The sequence below is a fragment of the Otolemur garnettii genome, unplaced genomic scaffold (assembly GCF_000181295.1).
Source record: "Otolemur garnettii isolate 467f Iridium unplaced genomic scaffold, OtoGar3 scaffold00009, whole genome shotgun sequence".
Taxonomy (NCBI): Eukaryota; Metazoa; Chordata; class Mammalia; order Primates; family Galagidae; genus Otolemur; species Otolemur garnettii.
In genome coordinates this window covers 23,198,276-23,213,900 of record NW_003852404.1, presented here as the reverse complement: position 1 = coordinate 23,213,900, position 15,625 = coordinate 23,198,276, and positions in this window count along the sequence as shown.

Here is a 15,625-nt window from a genome sequence, read left to right as displayed (position 1 = left end):
CACTCATTTTTTCAAGTTGTAGAGACTCATCTGTGGCCCTACAACAATGCCTCAAGCAGGCATAACTAAGAGAAAAAATAATTTAAAATATCGTTTCCCTGAAGATGTCACTTATGGTTCAGTAAAATAAGAAAACGTCTATGAGAAATGAAGTGATTTGATTGTCTGATGAGTGTTCTGAGTCTGGCCTGCAATCACCTCCATTCAGACTCTTTCAAGTCTTGAATGGGGCTGACTGCAGTCCCAACACAAAACCTTCTTTTCCTATTACTTCATGAACAACATAAATATGTATTTTCCCAAATTGAAATTTCCAGTTTGCTCTCTTTGACCAGTGTCCATCTCTGAAGGATTTGATTATATGTCTCCTCTAATGCTCTCTATTTTGGCAAATGACGAAATAGTGATTACATGTGTGGGCTGTGGTATCTGACTTTCAGAGTTTACACACCAAATTTGCCACAATCAGTGCAATTTTGGCCATTTAATTGAAAACTGACTTATTTTCCTCTTCTTCAAGAAGAGCTAGCATTAACAGCTCTCTAACCATAGTCTTAGTTGTTGCGAGAAGTATATGAGGGAGGTGAGGCTGGGAGCCCGTGTTGGATCTGGCAGTTAACCACCATCACAGTGTGGGTGAGGCTGGGAGCTCCACCTTCTGTCAAGAGGAGTCACATGGTACTTACATTTTGTATCCAGCTGCAGAATTCTGAATATGAACAAAAACCATCTGACATCTTTCAAACAGTTGCCAAAGATGCCTCAGAACAGCATTTGTCCTTGGCTGAAAAACACATTGAGACTGTGACTGGGCTCCTCAGTTTATGGGGCACTCCACTGGAATCTCTTATACTCAAGAGGAACCATGTGAGTTTCACCAACATTACAGGCAACGATCCTTCAGTAAGAAGACAACACGATTCAAAAGAGAAAGGACTTAAAGATAGACCTGATAGTCGTGTTCTCCTGTTTGCCAGACTTAAAAGTACTGGATGGGATCTTGAAGCTGCCAGAAGATTGTTCCTCACCAGAAACTAGTATTTTTTCAAAAATGTGTACTATACCCTAATGCAATCTGTAAAGAGGAATCACTGTTATTGTTAAACACAGGAAATGCACAATTAAAAAAAAAAAAAACAGAAGTATATGAGGGAGTACTTGGAAAATCTTTGGAAAAGTAGTTTTCATATTCAATAAATTTTAGTCATTTATATTAGTCAGGATTCTCCAGAAAAATAAAACCAACAGGGTGTGTGTGTGTGTACATATACACACATGCACATATATACATATATGTATCTAGAGGGAGAGAGAGAGAAAGAGAGGGAGAATACGAGAGAGAGCGATTTATTTTAAGGAATTGTCTCACATGATTGCAGAGACTCGTAACTCAAAAATCTGGAAGGTTGGCTTGCAGGTTGGAGACTCAAGGGAGAATTGCTATTGGAGTCTGAAGATAGTTTGCTGGCAAAATTCCTTCTTGCTTGGGGGAGTCAGTCTTTGTTCTAGTCAGATTTCAACTGATTGGATGAGGCCAACCAACATTATGGAGAGAAATCTACTTTATTAAAAGTTCAGTGGCTTAAATATTACTCTCACCTGAAAAACGCCCTCATAGAAATATCCAGAACAGGCCGGGCATGGTGGCTCACACCTGTAATCCTAGCACTCTGGAAGTTGAAGTGGGTGAATCACCTGAACTCAGGAATTTGAGACCAGCCTGAGCAACAGTGAGATCCTGTCTCTTAAAAATATAGGTGGGCATTGTGGCTGGCACCTGTAGTCCTAGCTACTTGGAGACTGAGGCAAGAGGATTACTGGAGCCCAAGAATTTGAGGTTGCCATGAACTATGATGCCACAGCACTCTACTAAGGGCAACAAAGTAAGACTCTGTGTCAAAGAAGAAAAAAAAAGAAAGAAAGAAAAGAAAAGAAAAAAAAATATCCAGAACAATGCTTAACCAAATATCTGGGAACCATGGCCCAGGAAATTTGACATGTAATGTTAGCCATCAGTTATGGACTGAAAACTTGTGTTCCCTCAAAATTAATGTTGAAGCCTGAACCCCCACTGAGATGGCATTTGATGATGGGGCCTTTTGGGCAATAATTACAGTTAGATGAAATCATGAGACTAAGACCTTACTTACAAAGTGGCTTTACAAGAAGAGGAAGAAAAAGAGTAAACATCATGTAAGGGCACAGTGAGAAGGTAGCCAACTACAACCCAAGAAGATATTCACCAGCTACTAAGACTGCTGACATTTTGACCGTGGACTTCTGGTCTCTGGAACTATGAGCAATAAATTAGTTTTTTATTATTTTATTTATTTATTGTTTTTATTGTTGGGGATTCATTGAGGGTACAGAGAACCAGTTTACATTGATTGCATTTGTTAGACAAAGACCCTCTTATAATTGTGTCCTGCCCTCAAAAGGTGTGCCACACACCATGAACCCCCAGCTCCTCTCCTCCTTCCTTCTCTCTGCTCTCCCCTTCTCCAACCCCCACCATCTACTAGGTCATTAATTGTCTTCATATCAGGAGTGAGTACATAGGATTTTTGCTTCTCCATTCTTGTGATGCTTTACTAAGAATAATGTGTTCCACTTTCATGCAGGTTAATACAAAAGAAGTAAAGTCTCCATTCTTTTTAATGGCTGAATAGTATTCCATTGTCTACATATACCACAGCTTGTTAATCCATTGCTGGGTTGGTGGGCATGGCAATTATAAATTGAGCTTCAATAAACAGTCTACTGCAAGTGTCCTTATTGTAAAATGATTTTTTTCCTTCTGGGTAGAGGTCCAGTAATGGGATTGCAGGATCAAATGGGAGAATTAGCATGAGTTATTTCTCCATACTTCCTTCCAAAAAGATTGTATCAGTTTGTAGTCCGACCAGCAATATAAAAGTGTTCCCTTCTCTCCACATCCTTGCCAGCATCTGCTGTTTTGAGATTTTTTGATGTAGGCCAGTCTCGCTGGGTTTAGATGGTATCTCATGGTGGTTTTGATATGCATTTCTCTAACAATTAGGGATAATGAGCATTTTTTCATATGTTAGCCATTCGTCTTTTTTCTTTGGAGAAGGTTCAACTCGTCTCTCTTACCCAGGGATCTAAGGGATTGTTGGCTCTTTTTATGTTGATTAATTTGAGTTATCTGTAGATCCTAGTTACCAAGCTTTTGTCCAATTCAAAATATGCAAATATCCTTTCCCATTGTGTAGGTTGTCTATTTGCTTTGGTTGTTATCTCCTTAGCTGTACAGAAGCTTTTCAGTTTAATTAAGTCCCATTTGTTTATTTTTGTTGTTGTTGCAATTGCCATGGACGTCTTCCTCATGAAGTCTTTCTCCAGGCTGATAGCTTTAAGTGTTTTCCCCACACTTTCTTTGAGGATTGTTAGTGTTTTGTGTCTTAGATTTAGGTCTTTTATCCATGTTGAATCAATTTTTGTGAGTGGAGAAAGGTGGGGGTCTAATTTCAGTCTTTTACATGTAGATATCCAGTTCTCCCAGCACCATTTATTGAATAGGGAGTCTTTCTCCAAGTGTATGTTCTTGTTGGTTTATCAAAGATTAGGTGGCTTTAAGGTGGTAGTTTCATCTCCTAGTTTTCTATTCAGTTCCAAATGTCTATGTCTCTATTTTTGTGCCAATACCATGCTGTTTTGATCATTATGGCCTTGTAGTATAGCCTAAAGTCTGGTAGGCTGCTGCCTGCAGCTTTGTTTTTATTACTAAGAATTGCCTTGGGTATACAGAGTTTTTTCCTGGTTCCATGCAAAATGAGGAATTATTTTTTCCAAGTCTTGAAAGTATGATGTTGGTAATAAATCCTTGTTTAATGATATTTGGTATAAGAGTCTAAGCTAAGTCACTGTCGCATCATTATCAATACATAAACTCAAACTGAATGACAGAATGGGAAAAGAAGTAAGATGGATTGACCAGAGAGGACCCTGACCTATGCCTACATTGGAGCCTTTGTCCTCAATCATGAAAGTGTGAGTTAAAGTTTGAAAGGAATGAATTTCATAAATTTTGATCCTACTTAGTGGTAAAATGAGCTATTAAGAAAGTATAGTACAGTGTATGATTACAAAGGCTTTACTTCCATAAAAATCAAACTTCCGTGGCATTTTCCCATCCATTTCTAAAAAGGTCCTTTTAAAATATGTGCACTTTTCTAGAAGAGGTAGACTAGGCCTTTAAATAACTTTTTAAGATTTCTTTATTCCTAACATATTCTACAATATTCTACCAGATTATTTTAGCTGGTAAACATTTTCCATTAGCCAACCTGTAGTTTAAAGCAGATTGTCTAAACTTTTGGCTTCCCTGGGCCACATTAGATGAAAAAGAATTGTCTTGGGCCACACATCAAATACATAAACACCAATGAAAGCTTATGAGGAGAAAGAAAAAAAGTCTGGCCATAATTTTTGTGATATCTGCCACCACAGAGAAGCAAAAAATCCTCACCTAATAACCCTAATTATGCAGTGGCCCATCAGGGAGTCTTTCAAAATTGTCATGCAGGTCTCAAGTTTGTTCACTAATATAGAAAATATGCATATCCAAGCAATAAAATGTCTTTGGGGATTTCTTAAATTTTTTAATTATAAAAGTAAAAGAAAATTAGGCAACATAAACCTAATGGGATATTTGACATTGTATTTGAGGAACAAATGCACCAATATCTGGTTTGTTGAAAGTAGTTGCATTCTCAAAATACTTATCAGATAGTTTGATTCTAATTTTACTCTTAACATGCTTCATTCTTGAAAATAGCCGTTCACAAATATGGGTGCTGTCAAGAAGCAATGACATGAGTAAGACATGATTGTGAAGTAAGGGATATTTATCTCTGGGAAGATATGATCTATAAAAATCCAGTAGAGAGACATGACCAAATTTCTTTTTAAGTTGAGTATCAGATTTCAGCTGTATGCATTCACTTGAAAATTCGCAGGTAACGTATATGTTGATTGAAAGAAATCTTTGAAACACAGAGAAATCAAAACCAAGGGAGGCTGGAAGTGTTTCCTCCTCCTTAATTTAGAATTGGTGTAGAGCAAGGGTGTCCAACCCTTAGCCTGTGGCTTCCTGTGGCCCAAGATGGCTATGAATATGGCCCAACACAAAAGTACAAACTTACTTAAAATATTATGAGATTTTTTGGGGTCAGTTTTTGATAGAATGCAATTGCACCATTCTCAAATGTGAACTTTGGGGACAACAACATCATCTGGCAATGTCGTATCTGTGCAATGCATGGCTCAATTTCACAGTGGTGTGTGGTTTCCACTGTACTATCTTCTAAGCTCAGTGGAACTGACACCATCCGACATTACATGAGCTTGTGGTGACTTGGCAAGGCAGCAATTTTCATGAATATTTCAACCTGCCACTGCAACGTTGGGCATTTAATGTTATTTAGAGGTCAGATGAATATTCTCGTTTGATTACCAAGGGCACGCCCACATCCTAGAAGCACCTCACACACCACCCACGGCATTTTACAGTCAGCCCTCAGCTTCTCACTGCATTGGCAGCCTAGATGACGAAGGGCCCAAACCTTGCTTTCTATTTTTCCATCAATTAATGTTCATAATAAAAGTAAATATAGTCCTTTATCTATTATTACTTTTTAAATCCCAGCATGACTTCTACAATGTCTCAAAAGGAAACAGAATCCGAAAAAGAAAAAAATTACTACCTCTGGTTTAGAGTGTTTAAAAAATTTTTCAGATATTGAATTCATCCCTATAACTTCATTGTTAGTTAATATTATCGATACTTACCCTTATCTGCTGGCAAATATTGAGTTAGGAAGGTGCTGACCCAAATTCCTTCTCAGGGAACCTCATATTTGGGGGTGACTTTCTTTAAAAATGTTAAAGTTTCCTTCCAGATATCAGGCCAGCTGGGTAGAAACAGTGCCTTCTGAACAAAGATACTCTGAGCTGGGACAAGAAATATGGGGGTGCTGCAGTCCCTGTTTCTTCTGTTAGGGGTGTTTTACTCTTCATGGTAATCAGACACCCTGGTTAAATCTATGGGGACTATTGAGGCTGTGGCTAAAAATTTGCTCAGTGAGCATAGTGTTTCTACTGGTGTGCAGTACATTTCTTTCTAGGATAATGTGAGAAACATCTTTAGGCTGGGCACCCATAGCTCAGCAACTAGGGCGCCGGCCACATACACCAGGGCTGGTGGCTTCAAACTCAGTCCAGGCCTGCCAAACAATGAAAACTACAAAAAAATAGTGGGTGTTGTGGCAGGTGCCTGTAGTCTCAGCTACTTGGGAGGCTCAGGCAAGAGAATTGCTTAAGTCCAAGAGTTTGAGGTTGCTGTGAGCTGTAATGCCATGGCCCTCTACCGAGGGTGACATAGTGGGACTCTGTCTAAAAAAAAAAAAGTTCATATAGGGACACCCTTAAAAATCTTAACCAGGAAGGGGCCCTACCTATGAGGAATCTCAAGATGGTCTTGAAAAAATAAGATTGCATCTTTAGAAGTATGCCCATGGAAATGATCGTTTTCATTTACTGTTTTGGGGAATATATATTGGTGCAGATTTTATGGGAAGGTAAATTGGTAATAGCTGCCATGATTTTAAATTTATACCAATTCTCCCAGAAATACAACTTCTAAGAATTTATGTTATAGATAAATAAATATATAAAGATTTATGTTTATGAATAGTTGTTATAGTATTGATTATAATAGCATATAGTTGAAATCTATGAATTGTAAATGTTACATAATGTTTTCTTTTGAGATAGAATCTTGCTCTGCCATCCAGGTTGAAATGCAATGTCACTATTATAGCTCACTGCAGGCTCAAACTCCTGGGGTCGGGTGATCCTCTTGCCTCAGTCTTCTGAGTAGCTAAGACTATAGGTATGTGCCACCACACCCAACTACTTTTTAAACTTTTTCGTAAAGACAGGGTCTCACTATATTGCCCAGGCCAATCTCGCACTCCAGGCCTAAAGTGCTCCCCCTTCTTCAGCCTCCCAAAATGCTGAGATTACAGGCTTTAGCCACCATGCCTGGCATTAAATACTTCTATTTATTAGGAAATATTAGGCATTCATTGAAAACAATGAGGCAGATGAATATGAATTGCTATAGTAAACATTTCAATTCACATTTTTAAAAAAGTAAGAAAAAAATCAAGTTGCTCAACTTCTGGAAAATATTCAGTAAAATGGTAAAGATATTACTTTTAGCAAGTGTGATCAGAAGTGACCAGTCACAGGGAGCTTTGCAAAATATTCTTATCCTTCAATTCTAACGAACAAGAGTGGTCCAAAAATGTGGCCAGATAAATGTGTTGATCAAGACAATGTTTGTCCATTCTGATCCGGGTCTTACGTTCTATAGTGAATTGGACAGTTCAGGGAACGTGACTGGCTCTGCCACTTCTAGCTGTGCGTCCTTAAACAACTGAAGTTTTCCTTACCTGTAAAATGAATTAGCAACACTTGTCAACTGTTCTGCTTGTGAAAGACTTTTTTTTTGAGACAGTCTCACTCTGTCACCCTCTATAGTGTGCTGTGGCATCACAGCTCACAGCAACCTCAAACTCATGGGTTTAAGTGATTCTCTTGCCTCAGCCTCTCAAGTAGCTGGGACTATAGGTGCCCGCCACGACACTTGGCTATTTTGCACTTGTCATTGTTGTTGTTTAGCTGGCCTGGCCGGGTTTGAACCCACCAGCCTCTGTGCGTGTGGCTTGGTGCCTAACCACAGTGCTATGGGTGCCAAGCCTGTAAAAACCTTTCTATGAATGATGCATGAAAGAAAATCAGTAATGTTTTTCTTTCTAATCTGCGACCACAGTAGGCACACTGACCTTTTTAGTCATGACTTTTGGCTTCTTATGCCCTAATCCCCATCCAAATACGTAGGTATGTCACCAGGACTTCTGAATTCAGACTGTAGCCAACTTGTACACACCTTTGTATATCTCATTATTACTTCACATGTAATGCATTCAAGACAAAATATTGTCTTCTGTCTAGAATAACAACATCCTTGTCCACTGTTCTGTTCATAAAAGACTCTGCCATTCTTCTAATAATGCAGATTTAAAAGCATGGATCTTACTTTTCTGTTTCTAGCCAAGGGTTTATCAGTGTTATTAATCGTTTCAAAGAGCCAACTTTTTGTTTCACTGATCTTCTGAATGGTTCTTATGTTCTCAATTTCATTTAATTGCAATTTAATCTTTTTTACTGGGTTTGGAATTGGATTGCTCTTCCTTTTCTAGGTCTCATTAGGTTGTTAATTTGTACTATTTGTGTTTTTTGAATGTGGACATTGAATGTGATAAATTTCCGTTAGGTTTTGATAGGTTGTGGCTCATTATCACTTTATTGGAGAAATCTAATGATTTCTTCCTCTATCTCCTCCTTTATAGGGCTGTCATTTGGCATAAGGTTTAATATCCATAAATTTATGTGAGGATGAAGGGTTTTGTTGGAGTTGAGTTCTACTTTTATTCCATGGTGGTCCAAAAAGATACAAGGCATAATTTCTATTCTTTGAATATTTTTGACTAATCCTTTTGCTTTACATTTTGGAAGTCATAGATAAGATTGATTGAATGTTAGTGTTCCTTTGTCCTACTTCCAGTATCATTTATCAAATGCTTGCCATGTTTTCCAATACTATATGAGATTTCTTAGGATATTAACATGGTTAAAACACAATGTATACGCATAAGAAGATTAATGTTAAGGAATACAGGTAAACAACTTATAGTATAATGTAACCAATACCTTAATGATAGGTAGCAAGTCAATAACTGTCTTTACAACTGACAGGAATGTCTCTGAAGTCAAAAAAGGGGGAAAATTTGGAGGTGTGGTCAGCTCTGGCAAAAGTGTAGCAGCTTAAGTATATGAGAAAAATAAAATGGAGATGAAAGACAAAATTTTCACTTTGAAAACTGAATACATTGCAAGACATTAAGGGAGAATATATAGGATTGGTTGACCAAAAGTAGCATCATGAATCTGAAAGATTTGGGCTGGGTTTTAGAGTCATATATACGTTCAGGAATTTTTGCAATATCATCTCATAAATATCTATTTTCTGTGAGACCCTATTTATAATAATTAATTTTTAGAACCGCAATTTCCTCATATATAAATTTGAGTGATTAACAGAAATTATCCAGTTGTTATGAGAATTAATGAAACATCTAAAATATCCAGCCTTAACACTGGCACACAGAAGGCTCTCAATGAAGGGAAATATTCTCTTATTTTCTCATTCATGAATTAGCCAATAAGATTTTTTTGTTTATTTGTTTGTTTGTTTTTGAGATGGAGTCTCACTCTGTCACCCTTGGTAGAGTGCTGTGGCATGACAGCTCACAGCAACCTCAAACTCTCTGGCTTAAGCAATTCTCTTACCTCAGCCTCCCAAGTAGCTGGGACTATAGGTGCCTGCCACAATGCCCATCTATTTTTTTGTTACAGCTGTCATTGTTTTTAGCAGATCTGAGCTAGGTTTGAACCTGCCAGCATCTGTGCACGTGGTCAGTGCTGTAACTACTCTGCTATGGGCATTGAGCCATTAGCTGGTAAGTTTTTAAAAGTCAAGCAATTGTTTGGTAACAGAGATAGGATTGAAGAAAAGATTTAGCTTTTTGCCAATGATGAAAAGGGTTCCTTGTAGTCAGGGGAATGAACCAAAGGACAGAGAGGAGAAGGCCTGAGCTACATACTACGTATCCTAGATGACTGCTGTTTAGAGACAGAAAATGACAGTCTCATATGTAATTTTAAATTTGTAGCAGCTGTGGAGAAAATAAAGAGAAACAGTGAAATTAATTTTGATAGTATAGTTTAACTCCACATATGACAAATATTATCATTTCAATATATAATTAATAGGGAAATACTAAAATTTTAAAAATTGTTGCGCATAAAATACTTAAAGAACTTGGCATGTAATAATACCTTAATAAATCCATTTATTATTATTATAATCTCTTTAAATAAATGGTAAGCTCTGTGAAAATTAAAGTCCTTTAATATCTTTAAGTGCCCTTCATTCTCAGACTTGGTTCACGCCCTGTGAGTCACTTTTGTCCTGGCTTGTTCTAACAGCTCGCTTACTGGTGGTCTTCCTGCCTCCAAGTAGATTGTCTCCGTTCTACCCTTCGGCTTATCTCCCTGATGCCACTGTGGTCATACCAGCCATCTGCATAAAACCTTCTGATAGCTAGCTCTCCATTGCTGTAAGAAAAACTGTAAACTCCCTGTGGCCTTGATTTGTGTTATTTCCCTCTTAATTTTTCCGGCCTTTTCCCTGAGTGCAGCGGGAAGAACTGCTGCATACTCCATGGCTCCATGGAAGGAACTGGGCAGGGTGAAAACAGAGGCAGTTGGTGAGCATTCCTGGATTTGGTTATAAAACGCTGAATCTTTTGGACAATTTCAAACCATTTTCAAGGAGATAAAAATGATGAAAGGGATAGGAAAGTATAACCAGAGTGTCTTAGAAAAGCCAGAATAAGGATGGAGCTCTTCTCTCAACGTAGGAAGACTTTCTGGGATGCACAAGAAGAAGGAGAGGCTAGAGGGTCCTAAGATGACAAAGATCTGAGTATATCGTCCTAGCGGTGACTTGTGGGCATGTCAATATCCAGGAAAAGAGTATGATGTGGCTGGGGATATTTGACCTCAGGTTTCAAAGTATCATTTCCTACATATGTGGATTTTGGATGAAGAATGATATTTCTACATTCTCAGGAAAGCAAACTAATAGCCTCCATGAATTAGACATTGTTCAACTACATATATTCCAATTCCTTAATCCTTGTCTTTTATGGTACCACCCTTATTTTCACATAATCCTGGCTATATGCAGAGAAAGATTATACTGTAGTAGTTAATAAATTGGGCTTTGGAGCCAAAATACCTAGGTTCAGATCTATCTCTTTTACCTACAGATGATATTTCTTAGGTGACCTATTATTATACTGCTTTGACCAAGTGATTATGCCTCTCTGAGTTTCAATTTTCTCCTCTGTAAAATGAAGATAATAATAGTCTGTGTGTGATAGAGTTGTAAGGATTAAACACATTATTTTATGTAAAGTACTTAGGATAATAGTTCCTGGCATATTGAAAACACTATGTAGGCATTGATTGTTTAGTATTATTATGATTATTATTTTGTTAATTGTAGGAGAATGAACACCATGTTTATAAGAACAGTCACCAGTTCTTTGAGGGAAATGCTGAGAGCAGGACAGTCTCCTGGCTGGCCTAGAGACTTTTTGTAGCCTGGGGACAAGCCCTCAAGTAACTTAGTGCTCTAATGAAAGGAAATCAGTTGTTGGTTAGTAAGCAGGTGTTGGACCTTGAGCGTTTGTGGTGCTTCAGGGTGGAGATCAAGCCTGTGGGGAGAAAGAACTCATAGCTATCCTTAAGCGTGCAGCCCTTGTATGTGATTACTGGTCACTCCCCACAGCTCTTGTGTATCATCCTTTCAATAAATAGCCACTGCAGAGGTTGCTCAGGGCTCTGCTGCACCTCTGGTGAGCCTCACCTCTGTCAAGCTTGTACTTTCCATCTGTGCACTGGCTGTTTCCTGCGTGAGGCACCGGCGACATAATGGCTCCAACAGTTAATAGCTGATTAAGTCACCTTTTGTGACTGCTATGTCACCTTTTTGTTTCTGCTATGGTATAAATGTTTGTGTCCCTGCCAAAATATCTAAGGTGAGTATATTGGGGGTTGAGGCCTTTGGGAGGGCTGGAACCCTCATGAATGAGACTAGTGCTGCTTTAGAATCGGCCCAAGGAAGCTCGTTTACCCCTTCTACCATGCACAATCACAGGTGGAAGGCGTCATCTGTGAACCAAAAAACAGGCCTCCGCCAGATATCAAATCTACCGGTGACTCGATCTTGGATTTTCCAGCCTCTGGAAGTTGTAAGAAATAAATTCCTGCTGTTTATAAGCTACCTAGTTTGTGGCATTTTGTTCTAGCTGCCAGGACAGATTACGACAGTTTCTATGCCTGTCCTCCCCAATAGTTCATAAACTACCTGAAGGTAAGGACTTAAGCATTATTACAAAATCTGTTGCTACGATTGTTTAAATATAGGATTGTTAAATGAATAAGTGAATTTTATGTGGTCCCTTTACATCCCTAGCATCATACCTCATAGAGTCTGACTCAGATACTGTCCTCTGAAATAAGAACCTTCATAGTTTATAAGATGAACTATTTGGCAGTGGACAGTGTGTTCCCACATTGGGTGCTGGGCATCTAGGGAGCAACGTAAAGTTGTTGAACGTAACGGACATTATAGCAGATACCACCCTTGCCGTTCCCTTAACCACTCACATTTCCTCCTTTCCCATAGACATCCTATCTTGTTTAATTACCCACCCTCCTCCGTCAAGCTATGTGCCACAATGGTGGAAGCTGGGCCACCAGTCCCAGCCCAGGCAGTAAATGAAGCATTATTAGAATAAACCAGTCACGATTGTCCAAGTCCCTTCACCAGGGTGGGTTTAGGTACAGGCCTGTGACACTTTCTTCCACTTTCCCTAGACATTGCTGTGTTTCTACATGATACTTGAAAATAAAGCAGTAATTTTGTGACCATAAATTAACCATGTTCAGTTCAGCAGAGCTAATAATTGAACCTCTTTTCCTAACAAAATTTTGTTGATTTCTCACTTGGGCAATCTGAAAATGATTTTTATGAGTTCTACTTATAGACAAATGCAAATATTATTTGGTTGTTTGTGTTGAGTCTGAGAGGTTTTTTTTTTTGTAGCTTACAGAAAAAAAAAATCAATATTAGCAATTAAAAATCCCATGAAACAAAGAGGAAAGACATATTAATCAACCAGGAGGCTTTCATGCTACTACAAGGAATTATTAGGTTCTGGGCAAGAAGCTGTTGAGATAACTATATGAAAATTGTAATATCAGCTCTGTAATCATTTCCTCTATAGATGCTGTCTTTATTGGCTATGAGTCAACCATAACTATTTGCTCCAGGAAAAAATTTAGAATATAGGACACAGTATGCAGCCAATCAAATTAGTACTATAGACTTAATTTTATCCCTTCTTCCCCAAGTTCATATGTTGAAACCCTAACCCCCCAATGTGACCACATATGGAGAGAGGGCCTTTATGGAGGTAATGTAAGCATAAATGAGGTCATAATAACAGGGCCCCAATCTGATAAGACTGGTGTCCTTAGGAAGAGAAAGGACAGGAGAAATGTGGACACTCAGAGGAGAGGGCGCCCTGAAAAGGAAGCCACCTGCAGGCCAAGGAGAAAGGCTCAGGAGAGACCCAGGCCATTGGCACCTTGATTTTGGACTTCTATCTTTTGGAAGTATAAGAAAATAAATGTCTGTTGGTTAAGCCACCCTGTCTGTAGTATTCTGTCCTGGCAGTCCTAGCAGCCTAATACTGTTACGTCTGATATTTATTGATTTAAGTGCATCTTACTTTCTGTGATTAAACTTTCTATTAATTTGATATTGAGCAGTAATTGCAGTTCCCTTGTATAATGTTAAATTGAAAATGATGTGATTTGGGCTAATCTTACTGGAGTTAGATGATATCTCAAAGTCGTTTTGATTTGCATTTCTCTGATGATTAAGGATAATGAGCATTTTTTCATGTGTCTATAGGCCATGTGCCTGTCTTCTTCAGGGAAATTTCTCTTGAATTCCCTTGCCCACCCTGAGATGGGATGACTTGTTCTTTTCTTGCTAATACATTTGAGTTCTCTATGGATTCTGGTTATTAAACCTTTGTTGGAGACATAACCTGAAAATATCTTCTCCCATTCTGAGGGCTGTCTGCTGTGAGGGCTTTACATACTGTGTTCTTGGCTGTGCAGAAGCTTTTTTGTTTGATCACGTCCCCAGTAGAGTATTTTTGATGTTGCTTCAGTTGCCTGGGGGGTCCTCTTCCTAAGATATTCACCCAGTTTGATTTCTTCAAGAGTTTTCTCTACATTTTCTTCTAGTATTTTTATAGTTTCATGTATTAAGTTTAAATCTTTAATCCAGTGAGAGTCTATCTTAATTAATGGCGAAAGGTGTGGGTCCAGTTTCATTCTTCTACAGGTCACCAGCCAGTTCACCCAGCACCATTTATTAAGTAGGTTAATTTTTTTATTCTGGGACACTGAGATGTTAAATACTTACTTAAACTAAATTGCCTCATACAAGATGTACTTGATTGAGGGGGGAGCATCTCAGACTGACCCACAAATGAAACATTTTTTGTATAGGGAAAGGTGGCATTTGAATTTTGAATGTGACATTGTTCGAAAGAAAAAAATAATAGCCACTATATAACTAGAAAAGAGATGCCTTTCTCCCCCTCCTCTAAATATTGCTCTGGGCCTTAGTTTTGAAAAGCAGCTTGCTACTTTGCCTTTTCGTATAAAGTATTATAAATATTAGTCTTTTGGGAAAAAAATAGGAAATCTTTTCCCCACTGAATGTTTTTAATTGGCTTGTCAAAGATCAAATAACAGTAAGTAGTTATTTTTGTTATTCTGTTCTCTATTCTGTTCTATACATCTACCTCTCTGTGTATAGTCTGAGGTCTGATAGCGTAATTTCTCCTGATTTGTTTTTATTTCTGAGTAATGTTTTGGCTAATTGAGGTTTTTAGAACACAGTAAGTAAAACAAGCATACAGCCCTCAGAATAGGAGAAGATATTTGCAGGTTATGTCTCCAACAAAAGTTTAATAACTAAAATCCATAGAGAACTCAAACGTATTAGCAAGAAAAGAACAAATGATCCCATCTCAGGGTGGGCAAGGGAGTTGAAGAGAAACTTGTCTGAAGAAGACAGGCCTACAGACACATGAAAAAATCTTCATCATCCTTAATCATCAGAGAAATGCAAATCAAAACTACTCTGAGATATCATCTAACTCCAGTAAGATTAGCTCACATCACAAAATCCCAAAACCAGAGATGTTGATGTGGATGGTGGAGAAAAGGGAACACTTCTGCACTGCTGGTGGGAATACAAACTAATACGTTCCTTTTGGAAAGATGTTTGTAGAGCACTTAGAGATCTAAAAATAAACCTGCAATTCGATTCTACAATTCCTCTAGTAGGTATATATCCAGAAGACCAAAAATCACATTATAACAAAGATATTTATATCCGAATGTTTATTGCAGCCCAATTCATAATTGCTAAGTCACGGAAGAAGCCCAAGTACCCATGGACCCGTGAATGGATCAATCAGTTGTGGTAAATGTACACCATGGAATACTATGTAGCCTTAAAGAAAAATGGAGACTTTACCTCTTATATGTTTATGTGGATGGAGCTGGAACTTATTAGCAAAGTATCTCAAGAATGGAAGAAAAGGCTCGGCGCCTATAGCTCAACTGGCTAAGGCACCAGCCACATACACCTAAGGTGGCAGGTTCAAATCCCCAGCCCGGACTCGCCAAACAACAATGACGGCTGCAACCAAAAAAATAGCCGGGCGTTATGGCAGGCGCCTGTGGTCCCAGCTACTTGGGAGGCGGAGGTAGGAGACTCGCTTGAGCCCAGGAGTTGGAGGTTGCTGTGAGCTAT